This window comes from Xiphophorus couchianus, chromosome 6 (genome assembly GCF_001444195.1).
Source record: "Xiphophorus couchianus chromosome 6, X_couchianus-1.0, whole genome shotgun sequence".
Taxonomy (NCBI): Eukaryota; Metazoa; Chordata; class Actinopteri; order Cyprinodontiformes; family Poeciliidae; genus Xiphophorus; species Xiphophorus couchianus.
In genome coordinates this window covers 28,900,182-28,914,084 of record NC_040233.1, presented here as the reverse complement: position 1 = coordinate 28,914,084, position 13,903 = coordinate 28,900,182, and the positions used below count along the sequence as shown (strand labels likewise).

At 39.7% G+C, this 13,903-nt stretch overlaps 1 long non-coding RNA gene across 1 annotated transcript; it reads left to right on the top strand.

Moving 5' to 3' along the window:
• Positions 1-5,165: 5,165 nt before the first annotated feature.
• LOC114145981 (uncharacterized) lies at positions 5,166-6,909 on the top strand. Its single transcript, XR_003595800.1, has 4 exons — positions 5,166-5,248; positions 5,346-5,388; positions 5,626-5,878; positions 6,347-6,909. It is a non-coding gene; the product is annotated as an uncharacterized LOC114145981 (long non-coding RNA).
• The last annotated feature ends 6,994 nt before the right edge of the window (positions 6,910-13,903 follow it).

Genomic DNA, 13,903 nt, shown 5'->3' with positions numbered 1-13,903 from the left:
ATTTGTCACCATGGACTCTGAAAAAATGTGAGAAAAGTCATATGATTACAATCAGATGTGGAAGGGAACAACCTGACTTTCTGAGGGAAGGTAAATAATTAGCACAACGTAGCTGAACAACAAAACGAGAGGAAAACACTGATGAAAGAGAAAAAGCACAAATAACTCTACACAGTGCAGCAGAAATGTGCCTCTCTCACTCTCCTGTTTGGCATTTTCTGGACCAAGTAGACCCAAACCAGTCATCTTCTGCAGTTATCATCAAAACCGTTAACCATCCATCCATCCATCCATCCATTTTCTTCCGCTTTATCCAGGGTCGGGTCGCGGGGGTAGCAGCTTCAGAAGGGAGGCCCAGACTTCCCTCTCCCCGGCCACTTCTTCCAGCTCTTCCGAGGGAATCCCGAGGCGTTCCCAGGCCAGCCGAGAGACATCGTCCCTCCAGCGTGTCCTGGGTCTTCCCCGGGGCCTCCTCCCGGTGGGACGTGCCCGGAACACCTCACCAGGGAGGCGTCCAAGAGGCATCCTGACCAGATGCCCGAGCCACCTCAACTGGCTCCTCTCGATTTGAAGGAGCAGCGGCTCTACTCTGAGTCCCTCCCGGATGACGGAGCTTCTCACCCTATCTCTAAGGGAGAGCCCAGACACCCTATGGAGAAAACCCATTTCGGCCGCTTGTATCTCGTTTTTTTGATCTCGTTCTTTTGGTCATGACCCAAAGCTCATGACCATACAGTAGATGAGGGTGGGAACGTAGATCGACTGGTAAATCCAACTTTTAACATACAGTATGTACATATTCTCCTGTGAGAATGCGGACGCATATTCGCGTACTGATTTTTTGTATTTACCAGCTGTAAGATGTTCTTATCTGTAATCCAGTTTGTTTTGACCTTATAAAAAACTAGAGGTGCAGAAAAAAATTCTGGATCCCATCCTGCAGGGCATAAATAAAAGCAGTGGTTGCCAACCCTGGTCCTCAACGCCCCATCTTGAATGTTTTAGGGGTCTCCTTGCTGCTACAAGCCTGACTTTAATAACTGGATGATTAATAGGATTCAGTGGCACTTGATGCAGGAGGTCATGCACTCATTTAAATCAGGTGTGCTGGTTTAAATGAGCACACCTCATTTAAACATCTAAAACATGTAGGGGGGAGGGGCTGAGGACCAGGGTTGGAAACCACTGAGTTAGAGGAACACAAATTTTACAAGTTAATATCAGGTTTTTCAGCCTTTAATGCAGCTGGTACAGTGTTTGCATGAGAAAGTCCATATGCACAGACGAGTATCCTTTAATAACGTTGAGGGCCATGGTCAGAGGCTTCATCACTACAACATTCACTGCCTAAACTTATATTTCTGTTGGATACAACCTTCAAGCAAAAACTGAATTGTTGTTATTGTTGATACATAAAATACACATGGTGAATGTTGCATTAACACAAAATAAATAAATGTTGACAAAAATTTTCTTCATGTCCGCTTAAAAAATAACAAATATTTTTTAATATACTTTTATGTATTATTAACATAACCTTTGCTAAAATAAGTGGAATTGCCTTTTGGAAATTTGTCCAGTAGTATGTCACCCATCTTTCCTGGAAAAAAATCATTCAAAGAAAAATGAACAATTTACAACTGGCATCCGAGGCAGGCTGGTTGTTAGCCTAGCCAAGGCTAATGATAGCCTATCCAATGTTTATGTCAGCCATATCTGTGGACGTTGACAATCCAGTGGTTGGTTAATCCAGGCATGCTAGTCACCAATCTCATGCAAGCTTTGCTCCAGCTCTATTTCTTTTTGTATTTAATCATAAGAAATCAGTCAGGCAGAGAGAGAGAGTTGCCAAGCCATGAAACAGGAACAGCAGACTTCCTGAAAAATGAGGAAGTAAGTTTACAGTCTGCAAATTTATAGTTGAGACTATTCCTTATTGCCTTGCATGAGTTTTAAAAAATCTATTCTAAACAGTGAGCAATTGAATACAACACAATGTAAAAATAATTATATTGATGAAGTTTTAATGCTAAATCAGAGAAGCTAAAGAGGTTATAGATGTGATTTTGGCAATGAACTTGAAAGGATGTAAAATGTGTAACTGCAATCAAAGATCACTGATGTTGTGTTGAAGACAGATAGAAGAGCAAATATAACTGAGTGGAGCATGAGATGCATGAACCAGCACAAAAGAGGAACCAAAGAAAGTGGAGTGTGCTGTTCAGAAAGCAGATAGAGGAGAGAAGGAAAGAGAACCGGCGTTCTGTTTATATGTGCTACCTGTAAATCCGTCCTACCTTGTGGTCATGCTCACATCGATGCTACGTCACATACTGCTTACTCAGCAGATTTCTTATAAACACGTCCTACCTGTGGAAGTTTTGTTTCATGTGTTTTATTTCATCAAAGATTACGGTAAGCTTTATTTCATTTATTTTATAACTTGCTTTTATTAAGCTGCTCTATAACTTCATGTTTTTACTTTACATGACAGCAGCTTATAAATGGCTTCAGTTTGTCGTCTGCAAAGTTGTTACTACTGTAAACAAGTTATTGTTTGCCCGTTAATCAGGACGAAATACGTTGTTTTTTTAGCTATTTTGTCCCTATATTTTAAAATATTTTAGTTTAATCACACTCTTTCTTATTATTAAACTTTGCTAAATAGATGTTAGCGATACTATGTGGGATTGAAGCTGTGTAATAGTGTAATATTAGTGTATATTAATCATATCCTATCATTTCAGGAGAACAGTGACCTGAGCAGTTCAGTGACACATTGTGGCTGCGCTGCATTTGATAAAGTCTGTCATACAACATATACATGCACAAAAAAGAGTTGTATTGATCTGTGTTTGTCTGTGTTTAATTTAATTCCAAAAAAAAGTGTTTCCCCTGTCTGATACTGTTTTGTTCTTACACACACCTTTGAATTTAAAATATTTTTTAACAGGTAGGATATTCTAATAAAAAGATTAGTGCATACTGCTACAGCTATTCATTTTAAACGGGTAGGATATTCAGATGAAGGAAGTGATCTTCTTGTGGTTTCTTCATGGATATAAAATGTTCCAATGCTAAGCTAAGCAGAACTCCCAAGCTTCCACTTCAGTTCCGTCACTCAAATAAAGTTATCCAATGTATTTAATGTTATCCAAACAGAAAACTGCCATAGTTTTTTGTTTGTAAACATGACGTAGCAATTTTGGAGGCGTAGCACTGAGATTGCTATCTATCCTTGCTACGGTACGAAAATCTGATAAGGTAGCACTGATAGTCAGAATACTGGCTAATTTGGAGGGTGACCTTTGAGTAGTCCCTGGAACAAGAACACAAAACAATATCTCCAAGGCAAAGGTGAATCTGAGATACCTAAGCAGACAGCCAATAAAAAGGCATGGCAACAGTGCCAGTCAATGCAAACACGTCCATAGGGTGGATAAACCCTATAAAAGGCAAATTCAAAAGAGGAACCTTTGGTTGGATCCTCCAGACAGATTTGAGCCAAGATCGAGATGGACAAAGATGGGGACCAACCCATCAGCCCCGCAACATGTGGCTCCAAATTGGACTTCTCTCATCATCTGAGTTCAGATCCCAAAGCCAAAGGTCAAGACAAAGGACAAAGACAAAGAAGAGAAACCTACAGTTCTAAATCAAGATTCTTCCTGCCAACAGCCAAGGCCTGAGGAACCTCAGCATCCATGCGGAGGTGAAAGCTCATCAGACCTGCAGGGATGTCTGTCTTCATCGATCAGCACTGTGAGCCTCTTCCTGCTGGGACAGATTCTTCATCATCAGGCTGGTTCCGAGGTTTGATATTCCATACTCAAAGTTTCCTTTTTTAGTTCTCAGTGTCAGCATTAGGGAAAGATAAATTAGATTGAGATGATTTATTTTTCTTATTTGATTATTTCTGCTACTGAATTAAGCTGTACTGACCCTTGCAAAACATTGCCTCAGCTAATAAATATTTATTTAAATAAATATTCTAAAAGAGAAATTACCGCAATAGTGTTGACTCTGATGTCTTGTTCTAACAAATCAAACCAATTCTTACACATTCAGTTGGTATCCTGGACTAATCAATTCACAAAGGGTTACACTTATTGGCGAGCCAGCCAGGAGTTTAGTTTAATGGCTTACAATCTTCAACCTACACAATAGTTGTGTTGTATTTCAGAAAATTGATCTTTGTGAGTAGTTTGGGGTCAATAGCGTAACAACCTTGTACATTTGAGTCAAGCTGTACTAATGATGACAGTTTTAATGTTTTTTTGCTGTTAAAGCTGCAGTAAGTAACTTTAACAGAAAATGTTGGGTTTGTTTTTTTTACATATTTGTTAAAATTACCACAATGTTTCCACAATATGGCTTAAGACAGATAATCTGTGAAAACATCAAACTCCTCCACATCCTCCCAGGGCAACTAATGTCATGTACAGAAATGCACCGTTCCCTGTCAACGAGTCAGAGCCAGGAGAAAAGTCTTTGCACTGCCAATCTCCTTCATGTACACACAGAAAAACAACTTATTGTTATAGCACAACTGTTTATCCAATGAATAAATTAATGAATGCATCTACTTTTTGAATCCCCAGGGGGAAAATTGACATTGCAGTACAACTCATCTAAAAAATATTAATTATAATAAAAAACAGTTTATCCCAGTTAAGAACCAGTACAGTCAAGTTCAGTTTTTTATTCAAATTAGTTAAAATCTAAAGAAATACAGCAATTTGCAGCTTTCAGCATTCACTCCTCCAGAACTTTGAACTACTTGTCTGTTAATGTGAAGAGAAAAAACACGTACGCGGAAGTTTTGCTATTCTGTTCTTGTATCGTGGACAGTTTCTCTGAGTCACTCAGCGTAAGAAGGTGGGCGGGATCAGTTTTATCTGGGAGGGTGTGTGTGCCAGGAAGGAGAGTTGGTGGTAGCTGCATAAAGTTGTTTTTAACTATCAGATTTGTTGGAACAAAGCTCATCTTCGAAGGTGCATATGAGGGTTTAGAAAAGTGCACATTTTTATTTTAAACAATTTGAGTTAAATATTGGAAGTCTATTCAATGACTAAATTATTGAGCCTGGAAGTGAGATATCAGTTGTGGAAACTAAACGTCATAAGGATTGTCTTATGTGACGCGGTCAATGGAAGGAGGAGGACTGTATTTAAGGTGGGACTCAGATGCTTCCAGTTCACTTTGCAGCAAAGCAGCAACATATGGATCTGTAACCAACATGGGATCAGTAAGTTCAGTTATTTATTCACAGACCTTCTACCAGAAGAGCAAAAATAAATATAACATCTTATTTTCTTCTTAATATGTAACTTTTCTTTTTACAGTTTTTTTGTAAAGTAAGAGGAAGTGATCGGAATATGTATCGACGTAAGTATTTTTCAAATTGTCCAGTTCATCTCTAATTCTCTGAATGTTGAAAACATTTGTCCTCAGAATTTTATTTATCTGTGAGTCGTTTATGAGCAGCAGGCTGTCATCTTCCTGATTGGAATATGGAACCCATATCTGATCATTTCTGATGTCTTGTGAGCAACAAAAGAAAAATATTTGTGTTTAAAATTTGATTGACTTCATATTAATTTAAGAACATTTTTTCTGCTCCAGAAGAAACTAAAAGCCCTGCTGTGAGTGGAGTAGATCTGCCTCCTGACGTGGAGTGTCATGCTGTGGGTGGAGTAGATCTGCCTCCTGACGTGGAGTGCCAGGCCATCGGTGGAGTCGACCTGCCTCCATTTGATATCCAACATTTGGACACTGAGCACAGTGCTCTCGGTGGAATAGATGAATATCCCAAATTCACTCAGAAAGTGGGATAGATCCACCTCCCATATTAGATCTGCCAGGTCTGAAATGACAGGTGAGTGAGTGCCAGCCAGTAACTGAAATAGTTAGTGTTTAAAATAACAGTAGAAAAAAGGTAAAGAAAAAATCTAAAGTTAACTTGTAAGAACAGAAATGCCAAAGATCCACAAAACAGACCCTTAAGGAGAAGATACTAGAAAAAATTAAATCAGAAAATCAACTTGATAGGAAAAAAAATTGGTGCAGACTGAATGGATTACATTTCTTTTACAGGTTCACTGTGTTGGTTGGAGATTCATAAATGTAATTGATCAAGAAGGAATTCACCTTTAACAGACAGCAACAATTTTAAACAATATTTAACTATAGGACCATTAAATATGTTTTAATCTTTATGCTGGTGGAACAAGCATTGAGATAAAGTCCTGAGAAGTTAAGAGCCTGTCAGTCATTAAATCTATGCTGAAATAAACTGGAAATATCTTCATGTTTTAATCTCAGATCATCTATTTTCATCTTTCAGAAAAGAAGAACAACAAGAAAGTTATCGTTCTGACTCACTGGGCTTCAGAGGAAATAAACTCTGGTGATGCCTTTCTAAAAAAAATACAAATGTTGTAGTCTGCAATAATAGATCCTTTGATCAGTTTTATTTTACTAATTGTTAATTGTTAATGTATGTGAACTATTGAAATCTCATATTTTCTAAATAGATCTATATTTCCTTTTTGAAACATGTTTTTATGTTTAATCTCAGCATTACACAATGTATAGATTTTTAAAAAATATTAAAAGATTTTCACACAAGTATGTAGTTGTCTGAATTTTCATCATGAATTTTATATTTATATTTTATATTATATTTAATTTTATACATAAATTTCCAATATAAATATATTGGAAAATAAAAACATAAGTGAGGGAGATTATTCTGTAGATGTTTTTAAAGCCAGTTGTTCAATACACCTATTGCTTTTTTTGTTATTTTATGTTTTTAATTTGAATTGTTTAATTTTAGCTTTTGTACCCTTATATTTGTTCGGTTCTTTGTTTGAAATTGCTTCATAAATAAAGTTATTAATAAAATAAAAGAACTGTTTTATGTCGCTGTTTAGACTTTGGAACTAAGAACTAAACACTAATGATGACCAAATGAAGCCTCATGAAGCAGTGAAGCTTCCTGGCCCTTTGCTTCACCCAAAGGTTCATTACTCGGTGGTTCATTCAGAGACAGAGACATCTGCTGTTCAAACTGTGGCAGGACTTCCAGTTTTGTGACTGATGGAGTAAGACCTGGTGGAGGGAGCTCCTGCAAATTATCTTTTCTACAAGGTGCATTTGGTCATTTTCGTGTACTTTGCCTGTCCTCTAAATCTTACAACTCTATTACAGCCTAAGATGCCTCCAAAGCCCAAAAATACGAATAATTTGACAACTACGGTGGCGAGGCCTGGTCCACTGCCTGCATCCCCGCATCGGCCTGCTGAGGCCGATCCACCGTGGGGCTCGGCTACTGGGCGACCGCCTTCGGAAGAATCTTCCACGGCCCGGAACGTATATTCCCCGGACTTTAAAGCTGAACTCCTCATTTCACATCGGGCAGAGATGGTGGACATTTTCAAGACTGAACTCGAGACGACGTTGACTAACAAGCTGATCCAGATTAAATCGGAACTGCATGCCGTGAAGACCGAGATAAGTGCTAGCATTGGGGCTATCAGGTCGGAGGTGGATGCACTAAGGGCGACTGTTGCAGACATGGAGGGACCGCTGTCTTCATGCACTGATGATCTGGTCTCACTCAAGAGCAATTTGGACAAGCTATCTACGCAGGTCCTCGCTCTTGACCGTAAATGCGAGGACTTGGACTTCTAACAACATTAGAATCATAGGACTACCGGAGGAGCGTAACCCAGTGTAAAGGAAGAATTATTTATTAAAACTTTGGACAAAACGTTTGGCTCGTATCTTCCTTTAACAGCCGGATCCTCTCGGCAAGCAGCGAGCACAGCTGTAAAACGAAACTAAACAACAAGGCGTGTTGACGTCACAGCTCACAGAGTTTAATTCATACAAAGCAACGCATGAATCAGTTAACAAAGCTGCAGAGGTACAGAGATATGCATTTTATCACAAAATAACAGACAAAGACAAACACGAAACACAGAGACAGACAAAGGCGCCCACGTGGAGAAAAGATGGAAAAAAACTCTCTCCTTTCCTCCTTACACGTCATCTTATACCAAAGAGGTGTTTCCGTATTTAATTTATGCAACGAAGGCGTTCCTCCTGTTGACCAACCGAGAGCCACCTTGGAAAAACGTAAACCTTCCCCTAAGTTTTAATGACAAAACTCAAGAGTCATTTTAGTTGTTAAAGTTATAAGTTAATTTCACAAAACCTATTTTACTCCTTTGGACTCAGCATCTCCCAAGATTTGAATCTTTGCCTTATCACGAACAATATTTAAAAGGTGTATCCGAAATTAAACATAAATGTTTCCAAGATTCGAAGTCTGTGATCAACTCCAGACGCAGCTCAGAGCCCCTGGGAAACCCCCAACCTCCGACCTCTAGGCAGGGGAAGATATTATTTATGGCCTGCTAATTTAACGCCTTTCAAGAAAATAGTGTTTTGTGGCTGCTCTAAGTTACAGCCCTGCCAGGAGAATGTTTATCTCTGCTTAACATTTGTCCAAATAGGAATGTTTATCTCTTATACGCACATGGCATGAGATTAGCCATATTAAACACTCAACAATATCCATATTTCCTTAACACCAGTCAGCGCAGACACGATTTCCACCCTGCTCAGAGACGCCTTCGGCCTGGAGAAGGAGCCGGTTGTGGACCGGGCGCACCGATCTCTACAAGCAAAACAGAGGCCCAGTGAGCGGCCCCGTCCCATAATAGCTTGTTCACATTATTATGCAAATGACGTGCCAGAGCCCAGCAGCGAGTCAAGGTGGGGGATTCCACAATTTCCATCTTCCCTGATTTTACCGCTCAGACTGGAAAAGCCCGTGCAGCCTTCAACGACGTCAGACGCCAGCTCAGAGAGGTTCCGGACATCCAGTTTGGGCTTCTACATCCAGCGCGTCTCCACATCACCAGAGGAGGTGTCACGAGAGAGTTTACTTCACCCGCGGAGGCGACTGCCTTTGTGAAAACACTCAACATGAAATAAATCTGGCTTCATCACCTTAGAGCTAATTTTGGTTTCGAGTGTAAGTATATCTGTGGCCAGGTTTCTCTTTACACCGGCGCATCCAAAGTGACTTTGGGGCAGTGATGGCTGTAATGCACAGTTGGATGACATGTAATGTACCTGCTCTGTTATTAGTCACACTTTTGTTTTCACATGTTTGCAGGAGCTCCAACTGAGTTGGGGTGAACTGAGGATGACTGTTTGGTCCAAAACCTTAAGTTTAGTCTTTAGGTTCATGACTCCATTTGGAGTTCGTACTGGTATCCTTTTGTTTGGGGACAGGGTAGTGGTAGGTACTAGCTGGGGTGGGGTGTGGGAGGGCGGATGTGTCAGTTCAGAAATATTATCTTTTTTTTGTCCTCTTTCTTCTCATCCTTGCATCTGGTGCATGGGGGCAAAATCGGGTTGTCTCTTCAATGTTAACTCATATCTCACATGGCTAATACGAACAACTCAAATGTAAGATTTATCAGCTGGAATATTCGAGGTTTAGGGGGTGCTGTCAAGCGGTATAGGGTGTTTTCTCATTTAAAGCGTTTGAAACCTGACATTATTTTTTTACAGGAGACCCACATGAGAAATAAAGACCAGTTCAGACTTAAATGTCCATGGGTTGCAGAGGTACTCCACTCCAGTTTTAATTCAAAGGCTAGAGGGGTTGCCATCTTAATAGGTAAATCTGTACCAATCACATTGACCAAAACCTCAGACAGAGACGGCAGATTTCTGATAGTGTTAGGTACTCTATTCCAGGTACTCACCCTACTGGATAACCTATATGCTCCTAATTTTGACAACCTATCTTTCATGAACAAGTTGTTCGAAATTCTACCCTCTTTAAATAATTGTGTTTTGGTTTTTGGAGGGGACATGAACTGTACTATTGATCCCTGTTTAGACCGTTCTAAACCTGTTCTAACCCAACCATCAATGGTTAGAACCCTACATAGTTTCATGCTAAATAATGGTTGTGTTGACCCCTGGAGATTTCATAATCCAACCAGTAGGCAGTACTCTTTTTATTCACATGTTCACCAGACGTTTTCACGTATAGATTATTTTTTTGTAGATGCTAAACTTATGCCTAAAGTATCAAATGTTACATATCACCCAATCATTATTTCGGATCACGCTCCTGTCTCTCTCAATCTTCAGATTTCGCCTGGACCTCACTATCCCTCTCAATGGCGATTTAACACTTCACTATTATCAGATGGTAAATTTCACAAATTTATTATGGACGCAACAGAGGATTTTATTGCCTTTAATGACTCTGAATCTGAACCAATCTCTAGAGCGCTCCTGTGGGACTCTTTGAAGGCATATTTACGTGGTCAGATAATTTCATATGCTGCACATGCGAGAAAACTGAGAAGGTCAAACATTCAGAAGCTTAGAAGTTGGAATTGGTTGACCAACAGCTTGCACCACCCCATCTGACAGTCTTTCTAAGCGTCGCTTGATCTTACAAACTGAGTTGGACCTTAACACAACTAATGAGGCGGAGCGCCTTTTGCTTCATTCCCGTGCTAGATACTACGAATATGGCGACAAGTCCAGCAGATTGCTAGCTCACCAATTGCGCCGTCAAGCTGCTTCACGTTTAATACCTTGCATTAAAGATAGATCGGAGGTCCTGCAGGAGGACATGCAAGTTATTAATTCGGTTTTTTCATCTTTCTATGAGTCCCTATATAAATGTGAACTCCTCCAGATTTGTCTGATATGTATACGTTTCTGGATGAGTTTCAGTTTCCTTCTTTAAACTCAGAACTGATTGATCATCTTGAAGCTGAATTGACTGTTCAGGAGTTAAATGCTGCTTTACAAAATATGCAAAACAACAAAGCTCCGGGACCCGACGGGTTCTCAGTTGATTTTTTTTAAAGCATTCCAAGCCAAACTTATCCCATTGCTTCACTCTGTCTATGTTGAGTCTTTATCACTTGGTTCACTTCCCCCTCTCCCTAAGACAGGCTTCTATCAGTGTTTTCTTAAATCTCAACCTCTGTACTTCCTATAGGCCGATTTCTTTAATGAATGTGGACACAAAAATTCTTGTAGATGTCCCGGCCCAGCAACTCAATCAAGTTCTCCCAACAATTATCTCCAAGGAGCAGACTGGCTTCATAAAGGGGCGTCAACTTTATTACAATGTTCGCACCTTGTTAAATGTTGTTTATTCAAGGGAGACAACAGCTGTGCCTGAGGTTGTCATATCAATCGATGCTGAAAAAGTATTTGATCGGGTAAAATGGAGTTACCTGTTTGCTGTTCTAACTACATTTGGAATAGGGAAAAATTTTATATCATGGATACGCCTTCTTTATACACTGCCCTGTGCCAGTATTATTACCAATAACAACTGATCCGGATATTTCTTTTTAAATAGAGGTTGTAGACAGGGTTGCCCCTTGTTGCCCCTCTTGTTTGCACTTGCAATAGAACCTCTGAGTATTTTTATGAGAACCTCTCCCAGTGGTAATGGAATCATCAGGAGTCATGCAGAACTAAGACTATCGTTATACACAGATTATTTGCTTTTATATGTCTCTGATCCAATAGGAACCTGCTCCGCTATTGTTAAATTCTTTCACAGATTCGGCCAGTTCTCAGGGTATAAAGTTAATGTCGCCAAGAGTGAACGTTACCCTGTTAACCACTTGGCACTGCAGCTCTCCCAATCTGATGTTCCTTTTAAGCTGTGCCCTTTGGGTTTTCGGTACCTTGGGGTCAACATAACCAGATCTTTTAAGTCTTTGTACTCTAAACATTTCCTCCCACTCTTTGTAGACATTAAAAAAGACTTTCAAAAATGGGGGTCCTTCCCGCTCTCTTTGACTGGGAGAATAAGTACTGTTAAGATGAACATCTTGCCAAAATTTCTGTTTCTTTTTATGTGTCTACCTGTATTTTTACCAAGAAGTTTCTTTAAATCATTAGATGCAGCTATCTGTCACTTTTTTGTGAGACGGCAAAACGCCCAGAGTAACACAAAAAATACTTCAGAACTGTAAGTTTTATGGCGGCCTCTGCCTACCCAATTTTCAATTTTATTACTGGGCAGCTAACATAACTAAAATTGCTTTATGGTCTAATTCAGCTGATGTACCTTGGTGTCAGCTAGAAGCACACTCGTGTCCCTCAGCCTCACTTTTGGCTTTACTTACAGGTCCAACTTCTTTAAATCCCTCTGGCCAAACCAACAATCCCATAGTTGCAGATACTTTGAGAATATGGTTTCAGTTTAGGAAGCAGTTTAAATTTACAGGCCCCATTGTCCTATCCCCACTTTTAAAAAACCCAGTGTTTACACCCGCTCTTACCGACCCGACCTTCTCCCTGTGGCAGGATAAGGGACTAAAATGTTTCAAGGATTTTTATAGGGAAGAGTTGTTTTGCTCTTTGACTGATTTGGCTTCTGAATTCGATTTCCCACCCTCCCATCTGTTTAGATACTTCCAAATAAGGGCATGTGCAAAATCCTTATTTCCCAACTTCCCTCACCTGTCACCTGAGCAGTCATGGGTGAACTTATACAACTTAACCCCTTGCAAAGTCTTTAATTTCAAAGATATATAACTCGATTCAGTCATATGATGTCTTTCCAACTATGAACACCAAGAGAGCTTGGGAGGGTGAACTAGGGCTGGTCTTTGATGAACACTGGTGGGAGGCAGCCCTGACAACCATTCATAAAACTTCTATATGTGCCCGCCGAGTTTGATACAGTTCAACGTGCTATTCAGATGTCATTATTCAAAAACTAGACTGGCACAGATCTCCCCAAATATAGTGGATGTTTGCAACCGATGCGGGAGCTCGCCCTGCAATCTTGCACATATGTTTTTCACCCGCTCAGCCTTCACAAATTTCTGGCTAATTTATTTTCACACCATGTCTGTTGTACTTTCAAGAACTACTGACACTTCGGCTCATACTGGTATTTTTGGTCTTTCAGAGCAATACACTCAATACTCCGCAAGAGAGTTGGAAGTGATAGCTTTTACCTCTTTGATCGCAAGGCGCCACCTTCTCTTTAACTGGAAATCAACTATAGCCACTGTTAAGGAAATATGGCTATTTTTGATTGTTTAATATAGTTAAGCTAATGCCATGTGCGTTTAAGTAGATCAACATTCCTATTTGGACAAGCTGATGCAAGGTAAACGATCAGAGATAAACATTCTCCTGGCAAGGCTGTAACTTAGAGCAGCCATAAAACACTATGCTCTTGAAAGGCTTTAAATTAGTAGGCCATAAAGAATATCTTCCCCGGCTCACAGGTCAGAGGTTGGGGGTTTCCCAGGAGCTCAGAGTTGCATCTGGAGTTGATCACAACTTAGGAATTTTGGGAACACTTAAGGTTTAATTTCTGATATACCTTTTTAATATTGGTAGCAATAGTGTGTTAGATTAAAGTATATTACCCAAGCTACAAGTACTAATCTAGTAAATCGAATGTATTTGAAAATGTACTAACTATGACAATATCGGAATCAAAAGAGAATGATTTGAATGTTATGTTTTACAGGTTGAAAAAGACTTCTATCTCATTATTGTTTGTGATAAAGCAAAGGGTCAAATCTTTGGAGAAGCTGACTGCAGAGGAGCAAGATAGGTTTTGTGAAAATAACTTATAACTTTAATAACTAAAATGACTCTTGATATTTGTCATTAAAACTCAGGGGAAGGTCTAAGTTTTTTCCAAGGTAGCTCTTGGTTGGTCAAAGCAGGGGTACGCCCTATTTGCATATATTAACAAAGAGAAACGCCTTCACTAGAAAAAGGGAATGCGCAACAATAAGGATTCAGATAGCTGCCCTGTTCTGCTTTTAAGCAACAGCTGTCTCCAAAGGATCCTTTGTTCTTT